We start from the raw sequence: 26,205 nt of genomic DNA, 5'->3' as shown, positions 1-26,205 counted from the left end.
TTTCTCCCAGTCCTCAGGTTTGCTGCTTTTTCTGGCCAATTTATATGCCTCTTCCTTGAATTTAACACTATCCCTAATTTCCCATGTTAGCCACGGTTGAGCCACCTTTCCCGTTTTATTTTTACGCCAGACAGGGACGTACAATTGTTGTAGTTGATCCATGTGATCTTTAAATGTCTGCTATTGCCTATCCACTGTCAACCCTTTAAGTATCATTCGCCAGTCTATCCTAGCCAATTCACGTCTCATACCATCGAAGTTACCTTTCTTTAAGTTCAGGACCCTCGTCTCTGAATTAACTGTGTCGTTCTCCAACTTAATGAAGAATTCTACCATATTATGGTCACTCTTTCGCAAGGGGCCTTGCACGACAAGATTGCTAATTAATCGTCTCTCATTGCACAAGACCCAGTCTAGGATGGCCCGCTCTCTAGTTGGTTCCTCGACATATTGGTCTAGAAAATCATCCCTTATACACTCCATGGAATCCTCCTCCACAGTATTGCTACCAGTTTGATTAGCCCAATCAATATATAGATTAAAGTCACCCATTATAACTGCTGTACCTTTATTGCACGCATCCCTAATTTCTTGTTTGATGCTACCCCCAACCTCCCGACTCTTGTTTGGTGGTCTGTACACAACTCCCACTAACGTTTTCTGCCCTTTGGTGTTTCACAACTCTACCCATCTAAATGCCACATCATCCAAGCTAATGTCCTTCCTCACTATTGCGTTAATCTCCTCTTTAACCAGTAACGCTACCTCACCTCCTTTTCCTTTCTGTCTATCCTTCCTGAATATTAAAAGCCCTGGATGTTGAGTTCCCAGCCTTGGTTACCCTGGAGCCATGTCTCCGTAATCCAAATTACACCATATCCATTAACAGTTAATTCTTATTACAAATGCTCCTCGCATTGAGACTCAGAGCTTTCAGGCTTGTTTTTTTAACTCTTTGTCCTTTTAGAATTATGTTGTAATGTGGCGCTTTTTTGATTTTTGCCCTTGATTTCTCTGCCTTCCACTCTTACTTGTCTCCTTCCTATCTTTTGCTTCTGCCCCCTTTTTACTTCCCTCTGCCTCCCTGCATAGATTCCCATCCCCCTGCCATATAAGTTTAAACCCTCCCAAACAGCACTAGCAAATACATCGGTTCCAGTCCTGCCCAGGTGCAGACCATCCGGTTTGTACTGGTCCCACCTCCCCCAGAACCGGTTCCAATGTCCCAGGAATTTGAATCCCTCCCCCTTGCACCATTCCTCAAGCCACGTATTCATCTGAACTATCCTGCTATTCCTACTCTGGCTAGCACGTGGCACTGGTAGCAATCCTGAGATTACTACCTTTTGAGGTCCTACTTTTTAATTTTCCTCCACGCTCCCTAAATTCAGCTTGTAGGACCTCATCCCATTTTTTACCTATATCGTTGGTACCTATATGCACACGACAGCTGGCTGTTCACCCTCCCCCTCCAGAATGCGCTGCAGCTGCTCCGAGACATCCTTGACCCTTGCACCAGGGGAGCACCATACCATCCTGGAATCTCGTTTGTGGTCGCAGAAATGCCTATCTATTCCCCTTACAATAGAATCCCCTACCACTATAGCTCTCCCATTCTTTTTCCTGCCCTCCTGTGTAGCAGAGTCACCCCTGGTGCCATGAAGTTGGCTGCTGCTGCCTTCCCCTGATGAGCCACCTCCCTCAACAGTATCCAAAACGGTATATCTGTTTTGGTGGGAGGTGACCTCAGGGGACCCCTGCACTACCTTCCTTCCCCTGCTCTTCCTGATGGTCACCCATTCCCTATCTGCCTGTGTATCCTTTACCAGCTCACTAAACGTGCTATCCACGACGTCCTCAGCATCGCGGATGCTCCAGAGTGAATCCATGCGCAGTTCCAGTGCCACAATGCGGTCTGACAGGAGCTGCAGCTGGACACACCTTCCGCACACATAGTAGCCAGGGACACTTGAAGTGTCCCTGAATTCCCACATAGCACCGTAGGAGAATGACATGGCTCTGGGCTCTCCTGCCATGTCTTAACCCTTAGATCAACAATACCAAAGGTTTCCTACTGATAAGAAAAGAAAAAGAAAGAGAAAAAATACTCACCAATCAACCAGCCAATCACTTACCCGCTTGGCTGTGACATCACACTTTGATTTTTTTTTTCTTCTATTTTGCTTTTTGCTTTTTGACCCTGCATCAGCTGGCTCCTCCGACTGCTGCTCCTCCGACTGCTGCTGGCCTTTTATAGACCTCGAGTCTCCCGCTCCCGCTAGCTCCTCTGACTCTAATGTCTGTTTGATGTCTCCTTTATCAAATTGGTTTTCCATGAATGCAGGCCGGCTGTGTTCAGGAAAACAAGACCTATAATGTGGCCTTACCAACGGTTCTTAAAGGGACCGCTGCAGGTGTCACTAAAAAGGTAAGCAAGCAAATAATAAACTTGACTTTAGTTAGGCCATTGCTGGATTGTGTACAATTTGGGGCATCTCATTATAGAAAGAATATGAAAACTTTGGCAAAGGTGTAGAAAGATTCATTAGGATGTTACGAGGGATGAGAGGCTCACAATTATGAAGAGATACTTGAGAAGTTGGGCTTCTTTCACTAAAGCTGAGAAGGTTATGATGTGATCTTCAAGATTATGAAGAGTTATGATAAAGTACCTTAACGATTTGGAATGGGGGATCAGAAGAACAATTGCAAAATTTGCAGACAACATCATATTGAGAGATATACTCAATATAGAGGAAGAATGCGATAAATTACAAGAAGACATTAATAAGCTTGCAGAGTGGGCGTGTAATTAGCACATGAATTTCAATATAGATAAGAGTGAGGTGGCATTTTTTGGTAGGAAGAATAATGAGGCCACATTCTCCTTGGAAAATAAGTGTCTAACTGGGGTAGAGGAGCAGAGGGATCTGGGGGTACAGATACACAAATCCCTAACAATAGTGATGCATGTTAATCAGGCCATAAAATAGCAAATCAACTCGACTAGCTAGCAAGGGCTCAACAGGCTGAATGGCCTTCTTCCGTGCTGTAATTATTCTATAATTCTAACTCACTGCCATTCATGGTTATGTGCGTGATCCAGGACTGGGGAACAGGAGAGGGAGAACGTAGTGCAGGGGTAAAGGAGGTGGGGTTGGAAGAGGGTGATCCATGTCAGAGAGGGGAGAACGTGATCCGTGTTCCTATCTGGATCACGTTCTCGCTCTCATTTCTCCCCCACCCCCCCCCCCACCACACCCCCCGCCCTCGCTCTTTAGATCTGGATCATGTTCTTCCCCCTTATCTCCACTGTTCTCTCCATGCTCTTCCCAGCCACCCCGAATTCCTGACCGACCCTTCCCCCCCCCCCCCCCCCTGCCAATTGAGTTCCGGACATTGTCTCCTCCCGAGTTCCTGACATTGTCTCCTTCCGATCCCCTGTCCTCTCCCTGTCCCCCTATGATCCCATCTTCTCTCCCTCCTCCAGTCCCCTCTCCACTCCCTCTTCTCCCCTCTCTGATCCCCCTCTCCATGCCCCCCTCCGATCCCCTGTCCTTTCCCCCTCACCCTCTGATGCCATCTTCTCTCTCCCTCCAATCCCATCTTCTCCATCCTCCAATCCCCTCTCGTCTCGCTCCTCCGATCCCCCTCCGATTCCCTCTCCTCTCCCTCCTCCATCCCCTTTCCTCTCCTTCCCATTTCCTCTCCTCTCCTTTCTCCAATCTCCTGTTCTCTCCCTCCTTTGATCCCCAGTCCTTTCTCCCCGTCGCCCACCCCCCCCCAGTTGATCTCATCTTCTCTCCATCCTCCGATCCCTCTCCATCCTCCAATCCTCCTCCCTCCTCCGATCCCCTGTTCTCTCCCCCCTCCGATCTCCTCTCTCTCCTCTGACCCCGGTCTCCTCTCCCTCCTCTGACCCCTGTCTTCTCCCTACTCCGATCCCTGTCTTCTCCCCCCCCGACACTGTCTCCTCTACCTCCTCCGACCCCCACCCTCCTCCAACTCCCCCCTCCTCCGACCCCCCCCCCTCCTCCAACACCCCTCTCCTCTCTGACACCCTCTCCTTTCTGATCCCCTCTCGTCTGCCCCTCCGATCCCCAAATTGTTGTTTGGAGAGATTAAGGAAGTGGTAACAGGGTACTTAGAAAATCATATGATTATACAGAGTCAACATGGTTTTATGAAAGGTAAATCATGTTTGGCAAATTTATTAGTGTTTTGAGGATGTAACTAGCAGGGTAGATAAAGGGGACCCAGTGCATGTAGTATATTTGGATTTCCAAAATACATTTGATAAGATGCCACATAAATGTTTGTTAAGCAAGATAAGGGCACATGGGGTTGGGGCTAAGGTATGAGCATGGATAACGGATTGGTTAACGACAGAAAACAGAGAGTAGGGATAAACGGGTCATTTTCAGATTGGCAGGCTGTAACAAGTGGGGTTCCGCAAGGATCAGTGCTTGGGCCTCAATCTATACAATCTATATTGATGACTTAGATGAAGGGACCGAGTTTGCTGATGATACAAAGCTACGGGGGAAAGTAAGATATGAAGAGGACACAAAGAGGCTGCAAAGTGAGATTAAGTGGGTGGGCAATAAGGTGGCAGATGGAGTAGAATATGGGGAAATGTGAGATTATTCATTTTGGTAGGAAGAATAGAAAAACAGAATTGTTTTTTAAGTGGTGAGAAACGATTAAATGTTGGTGTTCAGAGAGATGTGGGTGTCCTAGTACAAGAAACACACAGAGTTAGCATGCAGGTACAGCAAGCATTTAGAAAGGCAAATAGAATGTTGGCTTTTGTTGCTAGAAGGTTGAAGTACAAGAGTAAGGAAGTCTTGTTACATAGAAACATAGAAACATAGAAAATAGGTGCAGGAGTAGGCCATTCGGCCCTTCTAGCCTGCACCGCCATTCAATGAGTTCATGGCTGAACATTCAACTTCAGTACCCCATTCCTGCTTTCTCGCCATACCCCTTGATCCCCCTAGTAGTAAGGACCTCATCTAACTCCAATTGTACAGGGCTCTAGTAAAACCACAGCTGGAGTACTGTGCACAGTTTTCCTTATTTACGCAAGGACATACTTGCCTTAGAGGTGGTGCAACAAAGATTTACTAGATTAATCCCTGGCATGAGAGAAAGAAAGAAAGACTTGCATTTATATAGCGCCTTTCACGACCACCGGAGATCTCAAAGTGCTTTACAGCCAATTAAGTACTTTTGGAGTGTGGTCACTGTTGTAATGTGGGAAACCCAGCAGCCAACTTGTGCACTGCAAGCTCCCACCAACATTAATGTGATAATGGCCAGATAATCTTGTTTTTGTTATGTTGATTGAGGGATAAATATTAGCCAGGATACCGGGGATAACTCTCCTGCTTTTCTTCTTTAGATCTTTTATGTTCACTTGAGAGGGCAGATGGGGCCTCAGCTTAACATGTCATCCGAAAGGCGGCCTCTCCGACAGTGCAGTACTTCCTCAGCACTGCACTGGAGTGCCAACCTAGATTTTTATGCTCAAGTCTCTGGAGTGGGACTCGAACCCACAACCTTCTGACCCAAAGGTGAGTGTGCTACCCACTGAGCCATAGCTGAGAGGGTTGCTCTATGAAGAGAGATTGAGTACATTGGGCCTATACTGTCTGGAGTTTAGTGGAATGATATGTGATTTCATTGAAACATATAAGATCCTGAGGGGGGTTGATAGGGTAGATGCTGAGAGATTGTTTCCCCTGGCTGGTGAGCCTAGAACTAGGGGGCATAGTCTCAGGATAAGGGTCCAGCCTTTCAAGACTGAGATGAGGAGGGATTTCTTCATTCAAAGGGTTAACATTTTTGAATTCTCTGCTCCAAAGTGCTGTGGATGCTCAGTTATTGACCATATTCAAGGTTGAGAAAAATAGATTTATTGAGCTTAATTTTCCCTGGTTATTTGTGCCGTCTTTTTGGCGAGCGTTGTTTTTTCTGGGGTATTTATTTTTTTCCAAGTTTCCCCCTGTGAACTGCGCCGGCGTAACTGACTTTGTTATGTCTGTAATGTACTTATGAATGACTCCATGAGGCAATGTGTTGTACTCAAACTGTAGTGACCTTGCTTCTTTATTCGAGATTGAGGCACAAGCATGGTGGGCAGCCTTTTATACAGCCCCTGCCACCAGAGCAGGAAACTCCGGTCTCCACCAATTGGACCCTCTAGTGGTGCCAGCATGTATATACACAGTGTAAACCTTATTGATAGTACATCAGATAAACAGGTCTCCACCTTATGCAACTATACAGTGACTACACAGAGAGTATATCACTCTCCCCAAGTCCTTAGTGCAAAGGTAATTGGCACAATGTGCTCTGGCTTAGTTCTCCCCAGACTTAACTGCCAATAGCCCTTGCACCTTGGCTGTGCTTTGGCTTGGCTCTCTCCCTGCTAATCTCCAAGTCCTTTTGCCACAATATTGGGTAGTGATTACCAGTTTGGATGGTTCGATGATGCAGTGGAGGTTCCAGTAGGTTCTGGGTGTGATCCATGTGTGTGTCCATGGCTACATACATCCATTTCCCTGCCTCCCCCCCACCGCCCTCCCCCACAGTGAGATCATGCAGCTGGCCCGTTGCATTAACAAACAGGATCAGACAGTGCAAATACAAAGAAAAGAAGAAAAAAACATTTTTTTTTTACAGTTTGTATCATGACACCTTGGTTCAGTGACTTACATTCGTTACGTTTTATGGTCGTGCGCCAGGATTCGGTAGAATGCATTCATGGTTCAGTCATGGTCAGTACTGAGGTAGCAGTACATGTATGCGAGGACACTAGTACCAGAGCAACCGGACGGGGCCCTAGTCATCTGATGGTGGTGCTGCGCCCCCTGCTAGCGGGGTGGGCTTGGTTCGCTCACCTTGCCAAGTCTCAGGGCCTTTGCTGTTGCCTAGTGGTGGGCAGAGCCACCGATGTGTGTGGCCTTAGAGATAGTAGGGGGAAAAAGTCACTGGTGGGCGTAGTTTATAGGCCCCCAAATAATAACTTCACGGGGCGGACAATAATCAAGGGAATAATAGAGGCATGTGAAAAAGGAATGGCAGTAATCAGGGGGGATTTTAACCTACATATCGATTGGTCAAATCAAATCGCACGGGGTAGCCTGGAGGAGGAATTCATAGAATGCATATGGGATTGTTTCTTAGAACAGTATGTTACAGAACCTACAAGGGAGCAAGCTATCTTAGATCTGGTCCTGTGTAATGAGACAGGAATAATAAACGATCTCCAAGTAAAAGATCCTCTCGGAATGAGTGATCACAGTATGGTTGAATTTGTAATACAGATTGAGGGTGAGGAAGTAGTGTCTCAAACGAGCATACTATGCTGAAACAAAGGGGACTACAGTGGGATGAGGGCAGAGTTAGCTAAAGTAGACTGGGAACACAGACTAAACGGTGGCACAATTAAGGAACAGTGGAGGACTTTTAAGGAGCTCTTTCATAGTGCGCAACAAAAATATATTCCAGTGAAAAAGAAGGGTGGTAAGAGAAAGGATAACCAAGGAAATAAAGGAGAGTATCAAATTAAAAACCAATGCGTTTAAGGTGGCTAAGGTTAGTGGGAAACTAGAAGATTGGGAAAATTTTAAACAACAGCAAAGTATGACTAAGAAAGCAATAAAGAAAGGTAAGATAGATTACGAAAGTAAACTTGCGCAAAACATAAAAACAGATAGTAAAAGCTTTTACCGATTATATAAAAAGGAAAAGAGTGACGAAAGTAAATGTTGGTCCTTTAGAAGATGAGAAGGGGGATTTAATAATGGGAACTTTGGAAATGGCTGAGACCTTAAACAATTATTTTGCTTTGGTCTTCACAGTGGAAGACACAAAAACCATGCCAAAAATTGCTGGTCACGGGAATGTGGGAAGGGAGGACCTTGAGACAATCACTATCACTAGGGAGATAGTGCTGGACAGGCTAATGGATCTCAAGGTAGACAAGTCCCCTGGTCCTGATGAAATGCATCCCAGGGTATTAAAAGAGATGGCAGAAGTTATAGCAGATGCATTGGTTATAATCTACCAAAATTCTCTGGGCTCTGGGGAGGTACCAGTGGATTGGAAAGCAGCTAATGTAACGCCTCTGTTTAAAAAAGGGGGCAGACAAAAGGCAGGTAAATATAGGCTGGTTAGTTTAACATCTGTAGTGGGGAAAATGCTTGAAGCTATCATTAAGGAAGAAATAGCGGGACATCGAGATAGGAATAGTGTAATCAAGCAGACGCAACATGGATTCATGAAGGGGAAATCATGTTTAACTAATTTACTGGAATTCTTTGAAGATATAACGAGCATGGTGGATAGAGGTGTACCGATGGATGTGGTGTATTTAGATTTCCAAAAGGCATTCGATATGGTGCCACACAAAAGGTTATTGCAGAAGATAAAGGTACGCGGAGTCAGAGGAAATGTATTAGCATGGATAGAGAATTGGCTGGCTAACAGAAAGCAGAGAGTTGGGATAAATGGGTCCTTTTCAGGTTGGAAATCGGTGGTTAGTGGTGTGTCACAGGGATCGGTGCTGGGACCACAACTGTTTACAATATACATAGATGACCTGGAAGAGGGGACAGAGTGTAGTGTAACAAAATTTGCAGATGACACAAAGATTAGTGGGGAAGTGGGTTGTGTAGAGGACACAGGGAGGCTGCAAAGAGATTTAGATAGGTTAAGCGAATGGGCTAAGATTTGGCAGATGGAATACAATGTCGGAAAGTGTGAGGTCATCCACCTTGGAAAAAAAAACAGTAAAAGGGAATATTATTTGAATGGGGAGAAATTACAACATGCTGCGGTGCAGAGGGACCTGGGGGTCCTTGTGCATGAATCCCAAAAAGTTAGTTTGCAGGTGCAGCAGGTAATCAGGAAGGCGAATGGAATGTTGGCCTTCATTGCGAGAGGGATGGAGTACAAAAGCAGGGAGGTCCTGCTGCAACTGTATAGGGTATTGGTGAGGCCGCACCTGGAGTAATGCGTGCAGTTTTGGTCACCTTACTTAAGGAAGGATATACTAGCTTTGGAGGGGGTACAGAGATTATTCACTAGGCTGATTCCGGAGATGAGGGGCTTACCTTATGATGATAGACTGAGTAGACTGGGTCGTTACTCGTTGGAGTTCAGAAGGATGAGGGGTGATCTTATAGAAACATTTAAAATAATGAAAGGGATAGACAAGATAGAGGCAGAGAGATTGTTTCCACTGGTCGGGGAAACTAGAACTAGGGGGCACAGCCTCAAAATACAGGGGAGCCAATTTAAAACTGAGCTGAGAAGGAATTTCTTCTCCCAGAGGGTTGTGAATCTGTGGAATTCTCTGCCCAGGGAAGCAGTTGAGGCTAGCTCATTGAATATATTCAAATCACAGATCGATAAATTTTTAACCAATAAGGGAATTAAGGGGTATGGAGAGCGGGCGGAAGTGGAGCTGAGTCCACGGCCAGATCAGCCATGATCTTATTGAATGGCGGAGCAGGCTCGAGGGGCTAGATGGCCTACTCCTGTTCCTAATTCTTTTGTTCTTATGTTCTCCCTGTCCTCCTTTGAGAGCTGCAGAATCTTCTGCCTGCTCTCTAACTGTGTTGGGAACCTGGCTGTTCCAGGTCCCGTTTGGGGAACTTGTTGGTTCTGACCTTTCGCTCCTGGACATGGCCGAGGTAGTGACTGGGTCTGGGGGCTGCGCCATCTCCACCCGGGTGGTGGGCAACGGCGGCCGACTGCGCGTATTGGCGCCGTTTTCATTTCTAGGTCCGTGGCGAATAGTGTCATCAGATGCCTGCAGCGTGGGATAGACCTGGGGCAGGGTATCAGGATCAGTACCTTCACCCTCCTGAGGTCGCTGGCCAGTAACTTGTTGGGACACCTGGGGCAGAGCATCAGGATCAGTGCCTTTACCCCCCCGAATTCGCTCGCTTGCTACTTTTGGGGACACTCTATTCCCAACATCTTGCAACACTTTGTTCTTTACATTCTTCATCTGTTCGTTACATTGATTGCCATGCATACAATGCCTCTTTAAGTTCAGTTGGTTGCAGGTCTCCTTTAAGAGAACCCTACTGGTTTTACCCCAATCAAATCCTTTGTTAGACACCACGTGTTGGTCCCTCAGCGTTGCACCTCGTGATATGGCCGCGGCCATCTTTCTTTCCAGCCAAGCTGCACCTCGCTGCAGCAGGGATGCCATCTTGCCTCTGTCCTCGAGGTCGACTGCCTCGATCCTTTTCTCCTGGAAGAGTGCCTGTGAATTCGATTTTCCTCGCAAGGAGTCCTGCCACTGGAGCCCGGAAGGTACTTTTAGATTGTTCCGGTCGGATCATTGCCACGCTGCCATGATGGACGGTCTGTGCCTCAGGTGCTGTGTTGGTCTGTTCTCTGGTGCCTGGCTGAAGCGAAGGTGAGGTTTTGTTCTGCCTCTGAGCATGAGGGACATCGATTGCTGGAGTGAAGAGGTATTCCCATTTCCACTGAATCTTCCCCATCCACCTTCTTCCAAGTAGCGTTGGACCATCACCTGTAACAATCCACAGAGCTAACATGTGCATCACGCCATTATGGATTACACTTACATCCGCACTTCCAAGGACTGGGATCAGCTCCTTGATGTAGGTGCACAACTTTTCCTGTACTGGAGCCAGCTCGGGTCGTTTTTCGTTCCATAGCTTCTCAAAGGCATCCTGGCTCATCACTGACTGGCTCGCTCCTGTGTCCACTTCCATGAAGACTGGAACGCCGTTTATCTTGACTTCCATCTTCACTGGAGGACAATTGGTGGTGCAGGTGTACGCTTCATATACATACACTTCTTCTTGGGACTGAGCTGCCTCTCTGGCCAAATCATCATACTCCCCGCTGGATTCAAAGTCATCTACTGACTCCTCTGCTAGACGGTGAGTTGCATTTCTTTTACACATACGCCGGAGGTGGCCCTTCGTGTTACAGGCTTTGCATACGTACTTAGCAAACCGACACTGGTGAGCCCTATGGTTTCCTCCGCAACGCCAGCATGGTGCTACTCGATTAGCACCCCTTGGCGACTCTGAGTTCTGGAACCCTGAAGTTTGTGCTCTCTGCCCTCGGCAGAGCCACGTTCTACAGTCTTGCCTGTGAAAGGCACCATTCTGTGCACAGTACTTGCCGGGTTTGAGTCACAGGATGAATAATTTGCTTGGTGCTGCAGGTCGAGGTCATGAATGCCTGACTGATGCTGATGGCCTTCTGCAGGTTGACTGTGGTGTTGGCAGATAATAGCTTGTGAAGGAGGCCCTCGTGGCCAATTCCTATAACGAAGATGTCTCGCAATGCTTCGTTGAGGTGCGTGCCAAAATCACATGGTGCCGCAAGTCTCCTGAGGTCAGCAGCATATTTTGCAATCTTCTGGTTCTCAGGTCTGGGTGAGTGTAGAATCTGTGCTTGGCCATGAGGATGCTCTCTTTTGGTTTTAGTTGGTCGCGAATTAGTTCAGTCAGCTCATTGTATGTCTTATCCTTGGCCTTCGTGGGTGCCAGCAAGCCCCTGACGAGGCGATAGACCTTGGGCCCACAATTGATCAGCAGTATAGCCTTGCGCTTCTCCGCCAATGTGTCCGTCTCCCCGCCAGGTCGTTTGCCACGAAATATTGCTCGAGCCTTTCTGTGAAGACATTCCAATCATCACCCTCAGCGAAGTCTTTTAGCATGCCAAACGTAGCCATAATCGCGTGAAAGTCTGTATTCTCGTCGGCAGTTGTTATGTCTGTAATGCACTTATGAATGACTCCACGAAGCAATGTGTTGTACTCAAACTGTAGTGACTTTGGTCCTTTATAAATGAGGCAGCCGCATAGTGGCTCCCCTTTTATACAGCCCCTGCCACCAGGGCAGGAAACCCCGGTCTCCACCAGTTGCACCCTCTAGTGGTGCCAGCATGTATATACACAGTGTAAACCTTATTGATAGTACATCAGGCAACCGTCTCCATCTTATGCAACTATACAGTGACTGAACAGAGAGTATATCTATAGTTTGCATATATAACAGACATAGTTACGATTTTTCGAGGCCATTTTTTTTTGACATCATTTCCCTTATGTCTGCGCCAGTTTTTTCAATTGTTCGCAGTTTGGCCAACATTTTTTTCTCTGAGGTTGGAGTATCTGAAACTCCCGAAAAACCTTCTGTTGAGTTAAAAAAGCCAGTGCACATTCACAAATCTGCGCTGAAAGATATCATTGTTTTTAAATCGCAGATTTTGGAGGGAGTCAAGAACACTAATCAATAATAAAGTTAAACTTTTTTTAAACCTGTCAACGTAGAAGTAGAACTTTTTTGGATTTCAGAAGGTTTCTCTTTTTTTTTTACTCACTCACACGCCACCACCGAACGTCTTGAAGCAAGGCTGGAGGGTCATAGGTTTGGCTGACAGAATCGGACCCGCGCCTGGACACAGCACCTCGGGGTTCGACTATAAAACAAGCCGTGTGGGTGGGGGGGAGGGGGAAGAGAGAGAGAGCGAGATCTAGGTGCCGATCGGAAGGCTTGGATGGAATCACTGCTGAGACACTGAAGTATGGCGGAGAGGCACTGTTGGCACGAATACATGACCTCATCTCTCTAATCTGGAGGGAGGAGAACATGCCGGGAGATCTCAGAGATGCCGTGATTGTGACCATCTTTAAAAAAGGGGACAAATCCGACTGCGGTAACTACAGAGAAATCTCCCTGCTATCAGCCACTGGGAAAGTCGTCGCTAGAGTCCTCCTCAACCATCTTCTCCCTGTGGCTGAGGAGCTCCTCCTGGAGTCACAGTGCAGATTTCGTCCCCTATGGGGCACAACAGACATGATTTTTACAGCACGACGGCTGCAGCAAAAATGCAGGGAACAGCGCCAGCCCTAACACATGGCCTTCTTTGACCTTACAAAGGCCTTTGACACTGTCAGCCACGAGGGTCTATGGAGCATCCTCCTCCGTTTCGGATGCCCCCAAAAGTTCGTCACCATCCTCTGCCTGCTCCACGATGACATGCAGACCATGATCCTTACCAACGGATCCATTACAGACCCAATCCACGTCAGAACGGGGTCAAACAAGGCTGCGTCATCACCCCAACCCTCTTCTCAATCTTCGAAACATCGAAAATAGGTGCAGGAGTAGGCCATTCGACCCTTCGAGTCTGCACCACCATTCAATAAGATCATGGCTGATCATTCCTTCAGTACTCCTTTCCTGCTTTCTCTCCATACCCCTTGATCCCTTTTGCTGTAAGGGCCATATCTAACTCCCTCTTGAATATATCCAATGAACTGGCATCAACAAGTCTCTGTGGTAGGGAATTCCACAGGTTAACAACTCTCTGAATGAAGAAGTTTCTCCTCATCTCAGTCCTAAATGGCCTACCCCTTATCATAAGACTGTGTCCCCTGGTTCTGGACTTCCCCAACATCGGGAACATTCTTCGGGCATCTAACCTGTTCAGTCCCGTCAGAAGCATATGTTTCTATGAGATCCCCTCATCCTTCTAAACTCCAATGTATAAAGGCCCAGTTGATCCAGTCTCTCATATGTCAGTCCAGCCATCCCGGGAATCAGTCTGGTGAACCTTCGCTGCACTACCTCAATAGCAAGAAAGTCCTTCCTCAGATTAGGGGACCAAAACTGAACACAATATTCCAGGTGAGGCCTCACCAAGGCCCTGTAGAACTGCAGTAAGACCTCCCTGCTCCTATACTCAAATCCCCTAGCTATGAAGGCTAACATACCATTTGCCGCCTTCTTCGCCTGTTGTACCTGCATGCCAACTTTCAATGACTGATGAACCATGGCACCGAGGTGTTGTTGAACCTTCCCTTTTCCTAATCTGCCGCCATTCAGATAATATTCTGCCTTTGTGTTTTTGCCCCCAAAGTAGATAACCTCACATTTATCCACATTATACTGCATCTGCCATGCATTTACCCACTCACCTAACCTGTCCAAGTCACCCTGCAGCTTCTTAGCGTCCTCCTCACAGCTCACACCGCCACCCAGTTTAGTGTCATCTGCAAACTTGGAGATATTACACTCAATTCCTTCATCTAAATCATTAATATATATTGTAAATATCTGGGGTCCCAGCACTGAGCCCTGTGGCACCCCGCTAGTCGCTGCTTGCCATTCTGAAAAGGACCAGTTTATCCCGACTCTCTGCTTCCTGTCTGCCAATCACAAGACCTTTGGGTGTAGTCCATCCATACAGACCTGGAGAGATACAACTGCTAACCTGTGCTGTCTGCTTTCCTGCTGTTATATCTGCCATGTTTCAACAGCAGCCAGAAGGGCAGAGCTGGCTACTGGAAGACAAAGGGTACGGCCTCACCACCTGGCTCATGATGTGCCTATGCGTAACCCGGACGGAAGCTGACCATCAATACAACATGTCGCACATTGCAACATGCAGCATCATTGAGAGGACCACTGGCATATTGAAACAGTGTTTCCGATGCCTGGACCATTCCGGAGGCTACATGCAATACTCCTGTGAGATTATCAGTCAGTTGACTGTTGTGTGCTGCATGCTGCATAACTTAGCCATCTGGTATGGAAAACCCACCTGTGGTGAGAGTGGCCGATGATAATGATGTGGAAGATGCAGGTGACGAGCAGGAGGAGGACGGTGAGGATGAGGAAGCCATGCAAGTGCCTGAGGCCGGAGCACGACGGCGGAGGAGGGCGGGCCATCGTGCTCTTTTAACAATTGCTCGAGCCTTGAGCCAGCAGCTCCTCCGTGAACACTTTACTGATGCCTGAGTCTCAGCGACAACTATTCCACATGGACATGTTTACTATTTGGAGCTGTTCCGTAATGTGTTGTGTTAATGGAACATGATTCAGTTTTAATGTAAAATATATTTTATTCAAAAGTTTACAATGTACTTAACTTAACTTTAATAAAATTATACTTGTATCAAACTTGACTTTAATATTACTCTTTAAGATCACTTATAAACTTGTAAATTTACATAACTTACAAAGAACTTTTAATTTGAGAACAGTTACAATAGTAACAATAATAATAACAACAACTGTAGCAAAGACAGGCTGCACCCATCTCTCATCCCCCTTAGTCTAAGACCGCCTAGTGCCATGATCTTATTGAATGGCAAGCAGGCTTGAGGACCGTATGGCCTAATCCTGCTCCTAATTCTTATGTTCTTGTGAGATGGTGAAATATGCTGTAAGATTTGAGTTAGTGTCCCTCTTAACCAGAGTATGGTGTGAACGTTAATTTGTGCACCTATTAATTTTAGAGGGTGAACACTGTTGGTGGAGAGGAATGCCCAAGGAAAAAAAGGGTGATAGTGGATGCAATGTTGCCATGCTTGCCCTTGTCAAGCTATTCAATGTCATGTGGCACTGATCCAGTAATGCCAACCCCACCACCTCATAAATTAGGAGACTTGGTAGAGAAATCATGAGTTGTTATTTTTTTTCCAAACATAAACCAATATAGATTGACAGTTGGTTTATAAACCTCTTTAGTGGCTTTATTTAATCTCTAACAGGTCACAGCTCTTTTCCAAAACTATTACTGAATCTGAAAATGCTTTACAAAATCTTTTTAAAACTCCTACCCGTTATCACCACCCTTCACCCGGGTCTCAACACGCCACTACATGATGCAGTCCCTGCAGCTACCAACCAAAGGTAAGTTTTGGAAAAAAAAAATCAAAGACACCTGCCCCACAAAAATTGCGCATCCACAGTATTTTGAATGGGCCGCAAAGTTCATTAAAGAGGCCGTGTAACTAAAAAAGAATGAAAGGAAACATTGCCACGCACCCGCTGTAGGCTGCTCCAAGCCCCTCCTGGGACATGCCTGAGGGCTGGTGCTGTCATTTATGTCTTCGCTCGAGCAAGCTGCCTGTGGAGGTATGGCCAGTGTCGGCAGCTCGCAATATGCAGATGTGGCCAGGGGACCGATTTCTATTGATCCTCGGGCCTTTTGCTTCCGAGGTCCTCTCCAGTATTTGGGGACTGTATTTTTTCCGTATAAAAACTAGTTATACAATTAAGCTTATATATTTATTATTATTATTGTTTTACTTACTTCATATAAGAGCAGAACAAACAGTGCTTGGGTTTGATCCCGGCCTAATCTGAGTTACCAGATCTGAGTGAGGATCAAAGTCACATCACTAAACTCCCTCAACTCAGGTTTCAAAAAGTTCTAACGCCCTCTATTTTATTTAATCGGTAAAAACAGTGAGTGGGCTGAACATAGGAGCAATCAAAAAAAAAACTCACCGCGAAAAATCTGCTCAAGCCAGTGACTCGCCCTACCACGTTGTAAAATATGGTGTCCAACAGAACAGTGAGAACAGTCTGAGACTATTCCAAATCATCTCAATACACAGAGGAAGGGAGACTACTGATGGGGGAAAACCAGACTAAGTAATGGGACAAAGCAACTCGCGGACCACCTGAAATCGACTCGGCCTGACTTAACTCATTTGTCCTAGAGCAGCCAATCACCAGGAGGCATACCAAAGATTAATAACTTTGTAAAAAAATCATGATTTTTCACAGTTAAATCATGAGATTTATTTACGAGAGTTGATATTACTGCTGATCTGGGGTTCTGGGGGTTAAGAAAGGAGGCACTCAGTGCTCTGCCATCTCCCTCTACATGGCGTGAAACACTTTTGTGGCTTCCTCACATGGAGACCAAGCACACACTCACTTTCTCTCTCTCTTTGCAGAAACTCATCCAGGAGGTCGACGGTCTCATTGAAATCATGTGCTTTTTCTCGTCTGCCTCTGTGTAATGGCCTGCTTCTTTTTCTTGGGCGCCTTTGCCAGATCCTCGAGTGGAAGACGTTGTTTAAAAGAGGCACACAATCACACTCTCACACGAGCCATCCAATCCAGCTACCTGACATTCAGTTCAATGAGCCAAGTATTTTATTTCTTCCTTGCTGCTCCCAGATTGCTGCTACACCCTTCAGCCACATTTGGTGTTTTGAAGACTGCACTCTAATTTTTAAGCACCCTCACCACAGTATACCTGTCTTACAAGGGATTTTCCCCTATAAAACCACCAATCTATCATATACTAAAAGAGTGGGGTCGATTTTCACTGCTTTCGCCTGGGGAGGTAATGGCTTCATAATGGGGTTGGTAGCATTACTGCGCTGTTTACATTGGCGATGTAGCTATTTTGAAAGGGGCCTATGGGCAGGTGTCCAAGATGTGCGCCTGTTTCAGGCAATTGGCCCCTTTTAATATGGAAATCAGGGTCTTGTGATGTAAATAGGACCCTGATCGCCATTTTAGTTTGAAACTGTTTGGAGCCTGCACCATGTACACTCTGACCAGTTCTATGGGCCACCAAAGGTAAGTGCCAAATTATTTATGTGGGCCGTGGAGGAGCACAAGTGCCCACTAAAATAAGCTAGGCCGCTACCACCTCGGTACCCCACCCTCTGCGACCGCAATTCCCGACCACCATGCAGCTTACCTTGCAGGCTCGATCTTGAGGCCTCAATGTGGTGAGTTGCATGGGGACACCAGTTTGGTGCCTAGCAGTTCATCTGCCTAATTTAAATGAGGCCCAGGACTAAAAATTACAGTGACTTCTTCTCCGCCAGAACGGCTCCAGTTAATGGTCTCAAGATTCTAAGGGCAGTGCACCCGGAGGTGGTGCAGGGAACATAACATTATGTGATGCATTGGCCCAGTTTTCCTGGGGACTTGCGCCATAGTAATTGTACTTCTATGGCACAAAAGAGAAAATTATGCGGTAAGTGACTTGTACCTTTACTTATGTCACTTCATATCTTCCTAGCACTTTTGCTCAGTTCCTCCGAAACTGGGAGGTAACTATTATAGCTCCGCCTCCCCATCAAAACAAATGGCAGTCGCGATATTCCTGCATTAAAGCCAAATTTCATGTCATTGCCACTGAGACTGAAAACCATAGGTACTGGTGGCCTAGCACCAGTGGAATTAACTTTAAATGCTTCTCTGATTGCATTTAAATGATCTGCTAATGTGTTTGCTGATCAGGACTCGAAAGACAGGTTCTTAAACCACTGAACAAAAGCAAAATATTGCGGATACTGAAAAACTGAAATAAAAATAGAAAATGTCAAAATTTGTAGACAACACAAAACTTGGAAGTTTGGTAAACATTGAGGAGAAGTGCAATAGATTTCAGGAAGACATAGACAGGCTGGTGAAATGGGCGGACATCTAGCAGATGAAATTTAACGCAGAAAAGTGTGAAATTATATATTTTGGTAGAAAGAATGAGGAGAGGACATATAAACTAAATGGTACAATCCTAAAGGGAGTGCACAAACAGAGAGACCTGGGGTATGTGTGCACATATTGCTGAAGATGGCAGATAAGTTTGAGAAAGAAGTTAAAAAGGCTTACGAGATCCTGGGCTTCAGAAATAGAGGTAGAGAGTACAAAAGTGTGGAAATTATGATGAACCTGTATAAAACGCCAAAGTATTTATCGACACAAACATTTTCATATCCTGTACATGCGCGGGGTCGGACTTGCCCCTTTTTGTGCATGTGCACCCCAGCCCCTTCTACACATACGCACTGGCACTGGGGTCCAGCTATGCATCCTCACTACCCCACATTCCATTGCAGCGTGGCCCTACGCTTTCTTCAGCTCTGTGGATCAAGGCTCCAGAGAAGCTTGGATCAAAAGGGGAGAGAGAGAGAGACAGGGAGATGGAGTGGGGGGAAGAGAGAGAGGGGGAGAAGGAGAGAGGGAGGGAGATGGAGAGAGAGAGAGGTGGCGAGAAAGAGAGGGGGGAGATGAGGAGATCAGAAGGAGGGAGAGAGAAGGGAGCAGAGAGAGGAGGAGATCGGAGGGAGAGAGAGAGAGGAGGGGGAATCAGAGGGAGGGAGCGAGGGGGGCAATCGAGGGAATGGGAGGGGGTGGAGAGAGCAGGTCAGAAACACAGTCGGTTGGGGGGGGTGGTGGTGGTGGTAAAAAGTAGAGAGCACAGTAGGGATGGTGGAAAAACGTGATCCAGTTCTAAGGGGGGTGGGGGGGGAGTTTGAGAGTGGGAACATGATCCAGATGATAAGACTGGAGAAAATGCGGAAGTCACAACACTCACTATTCACTTCATAGCCAATAAATTTGTTAACAATCTGTGACCCACACACAATGCCCTATCTATGGTGGGGGGGGGGGGGGGAGAAGGTCATGAATCCGTGGGGGAAGAACTTGGGCAGGAGAAAGATGGCCAGAAACTTGGGCGGTGGGGGGCAGGTGGGAGAAGGTCTTAACTTGTGAGAGTGAGCCTTGTCTGTTCCAAATGAGCTCTGTTCTGTCTGTAATTGGCAATCACAATGGCTAGAATTACATTTTGCAAAGAGAAACGGCTGGACCTGTCTTATCCTCCAAGGGGACTGATCAGAGCTTTAGGTGTTATAAGTAAATGTGTCCATTAAACAATGGTTCCGCCCCAACTGCAGTACTGTGTCCAATTCTAGGCACCACACTTTAGGAAGGATATGAAGACCTTAGAGCAGGTGCAGAAAAGATTTACGAGAATGATTCCAGAAATGAGGGATTTCAGTTACGTTGATAGACTGGAGAAGCTTGGAGCAGTAAAGATTGGGAAGAGATTTGATGGAGGTGTTCAAAATCTTGAGGGATCTGGACAGAGGAGGCAGCGAGAAACTGTTCCTATTGCCAGAAGGATCGAGAACCAGAGGACACAGATTTAAGGTGATTGGCAAAAGAACCAAAGGTGATATAAGAAAAAACTTTTTTTTACGCAGCGGGTGGTCGGTATCTGGAATACACTGCCTGAAAAGGTGGTGTTGGCAGACTCAACCTTCTCTTTCAAAAGGGAATTGGATAAGTGCCGAAAGGAAACATATTTGCAGGGCTACAGGGAAAGGGAGGGGGAGTGGGACTCGCTGAGAATTGGCATGGGCTCAACAGCCGAATGGCTGCCTTCTGTGCTGTAACCATTCTATGATTTTAAATATTGTGTTCCTAACACAGATGAGGCTGCACACAGGGAGGTTAAAGTAACAGTGACCACAGTTTTTATTAAGACACTCCAGAGTCAGTAACAGGCCTTAGGGGCCGGCTTATATACAGTGCTCCCAAGGGATGCTGGGATCCCTTGGGACAGCAGAGAATCTTGGCTGGTCCAAGTCCTGATCTGGCGGGCCGTGAAAGGTGATTTATCATTTTCAAATGCTTCCATGACCATCAACAAGTCTGCGGGCTGCGCCACCATCAACAAGTTTGCAGGCTTCGCCATTTCCACCCCTGTGGGGGGCAATGGTAGCCGACTGAGAGCATCCGCATAGTTTTCGGCGCCTGGCCTGTGGCAGATGGTGTAGTTATACGCTGATAGCGCGAGTGCCCACCTTTATATGCGGGCTGAGGCATTAGTATTTATCCCCTTGTTTTCAGCGAACAGGGATATGAGGGGCTTGTGATCGGTTTCCAGCTCAAATTTGAGGCCAAACAGGTACTGATGCAATTTATTTACCCCGAACACACACGCTAATGCCTCTTTCTCAATCATGCTGTAAGCCCTCTCAGCCTTAGACAAGCTCCTGGAAGCATAGGCGACAGGTTGCAACTTCCCCGCAATGTTAGCTTGTTGTAATACACACCCGACTCTGTACGACGGCACATCACATGCTAGCACAAGTCTTTTACACGGGTTATGCAATACAAGCAGCTTGTTGGAGCATAAAATGTTTCTGGCTTTCTCAAAAGCAATTACTTGGTTTATTTCCCCATACCCGATTCTCACCTTTACGCAATAACACATGTGGGGGCTCTAAGAGGGTGCTTAACCCTGATAGGAAGTTACCAAAGTAGTTGAGGAGTCCCAGGTGTAATGTATGTAGCACACAAATCACTGACTCCACACAGTCTGGTGTTGATCTAACTGCTGTGACCTTAGTCCCTTATTGAACAGCTCCAGAGAGCCCCACAGGTGTGGTGGGCAGCCTTTTATACTGCCTCGTGCAGGTCTCCCACTACAGCGCCCTCTGTGGTGCACCATTGTACTTATCATACATTTAATGTACCGGAGCAATACACAACATCACTTTAATGTACCGGAGCAATACACAACATCACTGCCCCCCCCCAGTTCAAAAAGCCGTTGCTAGAATCCCCGGAATCGAAAAACGCATTAGCCCATTGGTAATGTTGGTCACGGATCCACGTCCCTGAATTTAAACACAGTGACTATTTAGCATTGAAATATTAACTCTTGTCGTAATTTGCAATTCATGTCCATTATTTTAAACACAGTGACCACCCAGCATTAAAATATTAATCCTTGTCATAAATCCATCATCCTACATTCACATGGCACACTTAGGCTCACTCTAGCCTTACAAAAGTCCGAAAGTCTTTATGTGGGGACCACAGTGGTTTGAGGCCCTTTTAAGACACCCGGGAGCATTTCCCTTTTAAGACGCCATCTTGTGGCTCCCACGAGGCTTCCGTTGGGTGCCGCCATTCAGCTGGCCTAGAAAGAAGAAGAAGAAGAAACACAGAAGGGGGGAAAGGGAAACAGAGAAGGTGGGGAGAGGGATTTTGGGGAAAGGTTTCAGGCATTTGTCCACGATCCTCTTCCTCTGGCGCTGATGCTGGACTTACTCGATGCTGGCGCTCTCAAACTCGGCGCGGCGTTTCGTTGCAGCTCTCGCCGTGGCCGCCTCTCTCGCTGCCTCCGTGGCCGCCTCTCCTGCTGCCTCCGTGGCCGCCTCTCCTGCTGCCTCCGTGGCCTCCACCATCGCGGCCACTGCCGCCACCCGCTTGTTTCGCTGCATGGGCCCCGCCGGCCCGCACCCCAGCAATGGGCCTGCACCTGTAGTCTTGGGTGGAGGCTGAGGCTGCAGGATTGCTTGGGGCCAGGAGTTCTGGGCTGCTGCTGCAGCTCCAGCTCGGTTGCCGCTGCCCTTTGGAGACCCGGGGAGCAGCAGTCTGTGGAGGAGTGAAGAAGTCTTCCCAGCTCCCACGGACCATTCCCATCCATCTTCCGCCGAGGAGCGTCAGCCCATCGCCTGCAATGACCCATAAAGGTAAACCGTGTGTCTCGCCCCCGTGGGATACCTGAACATCCGCCCTGCCGAGAATAGGTATCAGTTCCTTGGTGTAGGTACGCAGCTTTGCCATGACCGGGACCAGCTTGGGTCGTGCAGCCGGGTTACCCCACAGCTTATCAAAAGTTCTCTGACTCATCAACGACGGACCCGATCCCATATCCACTGCCATACTTATTGGGACTCCGTCAATTTTTACTTCCATTATCACTGGGGGCGAATCGTCGGTGCACATATACAGTCCCAACACCTCATCTTCTTCTGCCTGCTCCTCGCTGAACTGTGGATCATCCCCCATCTCCTCAGCCACAAGATGAGTCCGATTTCTTTTACAATTGCGCTGAAGGTGGCCTTTGATGTGGCAGGTATTGCACGTGTACTCCGCAAATCTGCACCGGTGAGCCCCATGGCTTCCTCCGCAGCGCCAGCATGGTGCTGCTTGATTGGCCCCCCTCAGCGGACTCTGAATTCCAGGACCCCGAGGTCCGTGCTCTCTGCCCCGGGCAGAGCCACGTTCTGCAATTTTGTCCGTGGTGGCCGCTATCCTGTGGACAGTGCCTGCCGGGTTCGAGACTGTGTGGATTATTTGCTTGGTGCTGCAAGTCGAGGTCATTTGTGCCCGGCTGATGGTGATGGCCTTTGTCAGGGTGACTGTGGGTTCCGTGGCTAGTGGCTTGTGAAGAAGGCCCTCATGGCCGATCCCCATGACGAAAACGTCCCGCAGCACCTCGTCAAGGTGTGCCTCAAAATCACACGGCGCCGCAAGTCTCCTGAGGTCCGCAGCATATTTGGTGACATCCTGGCCCTCAGGTCTGTCGTGATGGTAAAATTTGTATCTGGCCGTGAGGATGCTCTCCTTCAGTTTCAACTGGTCACGAATGAGTTCAGTCAGCTCCTCATATGACTTGTCCCTGGCGCTCCTGGGTGCCAGCAAATCCCTGACGAGACAGTAAACCTCATCGCCACAACTGGAGAGCAATATCGCCTTATGCTTCTCTCTCAGTGCGTTCGTGTCCTCCGTCAGATCGTTTGCTGTGAAGTAGTACTCGAGCCTTTCCGTAAAGGCCTCCCAATCAATGCCCATGGTAAAATCCTTTAGCGAGCCCAGAGTAGCCATGGTTGCGTGGAATACGTCCGCTTCCTTGTCGCCAATGTAATGTATGTAGCACCCAAATCACTGACTCCACACGGTCTGCTGTTGGTCTAACTGCTGTGACCGTAGTCCTTTATTGAACAGCTCCAGAGAGCCCCACAGGTGTGGTGGGCAGCTTTTTATACTGCCTCGTGCAGGTACTTTCAGGTCTCCCACCACAGCGCTCTCTGTGGTGCACCATTGTACTTATCATACATTTAATGTACCTGAGCAATACACAACATCACTTTAATGTACCAGAAGAATACACAACACCAGGAACGACTGCAGCTCCATGACATTCTGTGGTCTGGGCGCATTCCTGATAGCCTCTGTCTTGGCGTCTGTGGGCCGAATGCCATCCGCCGATCTTTCTCCCCAAAAACTCCACTTCTGTTGCCATGAAGACGCATTTCGACCTCTTCAACCGCAGCCCTATGCGATCCAGTCGCTGGAGGACCTCCTCCAGGTTTTGTAGGCGCTCAACGGTGTCCCGACCCGTAACCAATATGTCATCCTGAAAGATCACCGTGCATGGTACTGACTTGAGTAGGCTCTCCATGTTTCTCTGGAAGATCGCTGCAGCTGACCGAATTCCAAACGGGCATCTTTTGTAGATGAACAGCCCCTTGTGCGTGTTGATGCAGGTGAGGCTCTTCGAAGACTCCTCCAGCTCCTGCTTCATGTAGGCCGAAGTCTGGAAAAGCTTGGTGAACGTCTTGCCTCCTGCCAACGTCGTAAATAGGTCGTCTGCCTTGGGCAGTGGATATTGGTCCTGTAGCGAGAAACGATTAATAGTTACTTTATAATCGCCGCAAATCCTGACCGTGCCATCACTTTTGAGTACAGGAACAATCGGGCTGGCCCACTCGCTGAATTCCACTGTGGAGATGATGCCCTCGCGTTGCAGCCTGTCCAATTCGATTTCCACTCTCTCTCTCATGTGAGGTACCGCTCGCGCCTTGTGGTGAACGGGTCATGCCTCTGGGACCAAGTGAATCCATACCTTCGCCCCGGAAAAGTTTCCAATGCCTGGCTCAAAAAGGGAAGGAAATTTGTTCAGAACCTGGGTACATGAGGCCTCATCGACATGTTCCAGCGGATTTTGCCCAGCCAGCTCCTTCCAAGCAGTGTGGGGCCATCGCCCGGGACAATCCAGAGTGGCAGTTCGTGCACCGTGCCCTCGTAGGTGACCTTGACCATGGCGCTGTCCAGGACAGTGATGAGCTCTTTGGTGTATGTTCTCAGTTTCGTGTGGATGGGGCTGAGGGCTGGTCTGAGTGCCTTGTTGCACCACAGTCTCTCAAACATCTTTTTACTCATAATGGATTGGCTAGCGCCAGTGTCCAGTTCCATGGCTACGGGTTTAAGCCATTCAATTTTACATTTAGCATTATAGGTGGACATTTTGTCAAAAATGTGTGCACCCCCTGTACTTCAGCATCTGCCTCCTCTCTCTAAGGCTAGAAATTACTTTGGTCCACCATGGACCGATCGTCCTCTGCCACGTGGTAGTTAGCAGGTTTTGCAACGCTTGCAGCTCGTTTTCAAGCTCATTGAAGGTGCCCCATTGTTCCACAGCTCTTGCAAACATACTCTTTGAAGCGGCATGAATAGGCTGAATGGAAGCCTCCACAACGCCAACAAGGTGTGAATTGCCTTGCATTCATCCTTTGTTGCGGACTCTGAATCATCTGGGTCACCTGAGGCCTGCTGGCAGTTGCAGACTTGTGGTTTCTGCCCTATACATTTCTGCTTGCAAACACAGTTCCAGTTAATTTATGAACATTGCTAGCACTTGTGTGCTGAGAGATTTGTTTGGTGTTATCACTGGTGGACATAAACGCCTGTGCTATCGCAATGGCCTTACTGAGGGTCGGTGTCTCTACAATCAAAAGTTTTCGTAGGATGGTCTCGTGGCCAATGCCCAGTACAAAAAAGTCTATGAGCATTTGCTCCAGGTAGCCATCAAACTCACATTGTCCTGCAAGTCGCCTTAGCTCGGCGATGTAGCTCTCTACTTCCTGACCTTTAGATCGCTGGTACGTTTCGAACCGATACCTTGCCATCAGCACGCTCTCCCTCTGATTATGATGCTCCCGAGCCAGTGCACACAGCTCCTCATACGACTTATCTGTGGGTTTCACCGGAGCCAGAGGATTCTTCATGAGGCTGTAGGTCGGTGCCCCGCAGATTGTGAGGAGGACCGCTCTCCTTTTTGCAGCACTTCCTTCTCCGTCCAGCTCGTTGGCTACAAAGTACTGGTCTAACCATTCGACATAGGCTTCCCAGTCCTCATCCTCCGAGAACTTCTCCAGGATACCCAGTTTGCTGCATCTTTGCGTTGGATTCGTGTACTCGTCGCCAGTTGTTGTGTTCCTAACACAGATGAGACTGCACACAGGGAGGTTAAAATAACAGTGACCTCAGTCTTTATTAAGACACTCCAGAGTCAGTAGCAGGCCTTTGGGGCCGGCTTATATACAGTGCTCCCAAGGGATTCTGGGATCCCTTGGGACTTCGGGGGATGCACTCCCTGGTGGCGGAACATGGGAGTGCATATTACACAACAATAAATTTGGAAATGGGTTGGGCGATATCTGTGGAAAGAGAAAATTACATTAACTCTATTATCCCTCCACAGATGATGCCTGACATGCTGTGTTTCCAGCATTTTCTGTTTTTATTTCTTCAACCATTGCATTGCCATGTCAGTGTCGTGAACTATTTTTTCAGAGTATTTTTTTAGGCTTTGTTTCTTTTTAAGCATTTACTGTTGGTATAAAGAATATATTTATTTTGAAACAGTAGCAAAAACACTTGTACAAATAAAGTGGGTTGGAGGGTGCAGCAAAAGCTGTTACAAAGAGTATTGGTCCCTTAACTTAAGAAGGTGAAGGACCAAGATGACGCTGTCCCTAGCTCATCCCTCATTTAATTAAAAGTATTCTGT

Source organism: Pristiophorus japonicus, chromosome 1, assembly GCF_044704955.1.
Source record: "Pristiophorus japonicus isolate sPriJap1 chromosome 1, sPriJap1.hap1, whole genome shotgun sequence".
Taxonomy (NCBI): Eukaryota; Metazoa; Chordata; class Chondrichthyes; family Pristiophoridae; genus Pristiophorus; species Pristiophorus japonicus.
Note: the sequence above shows the minus strand (reverse complement) of the source record.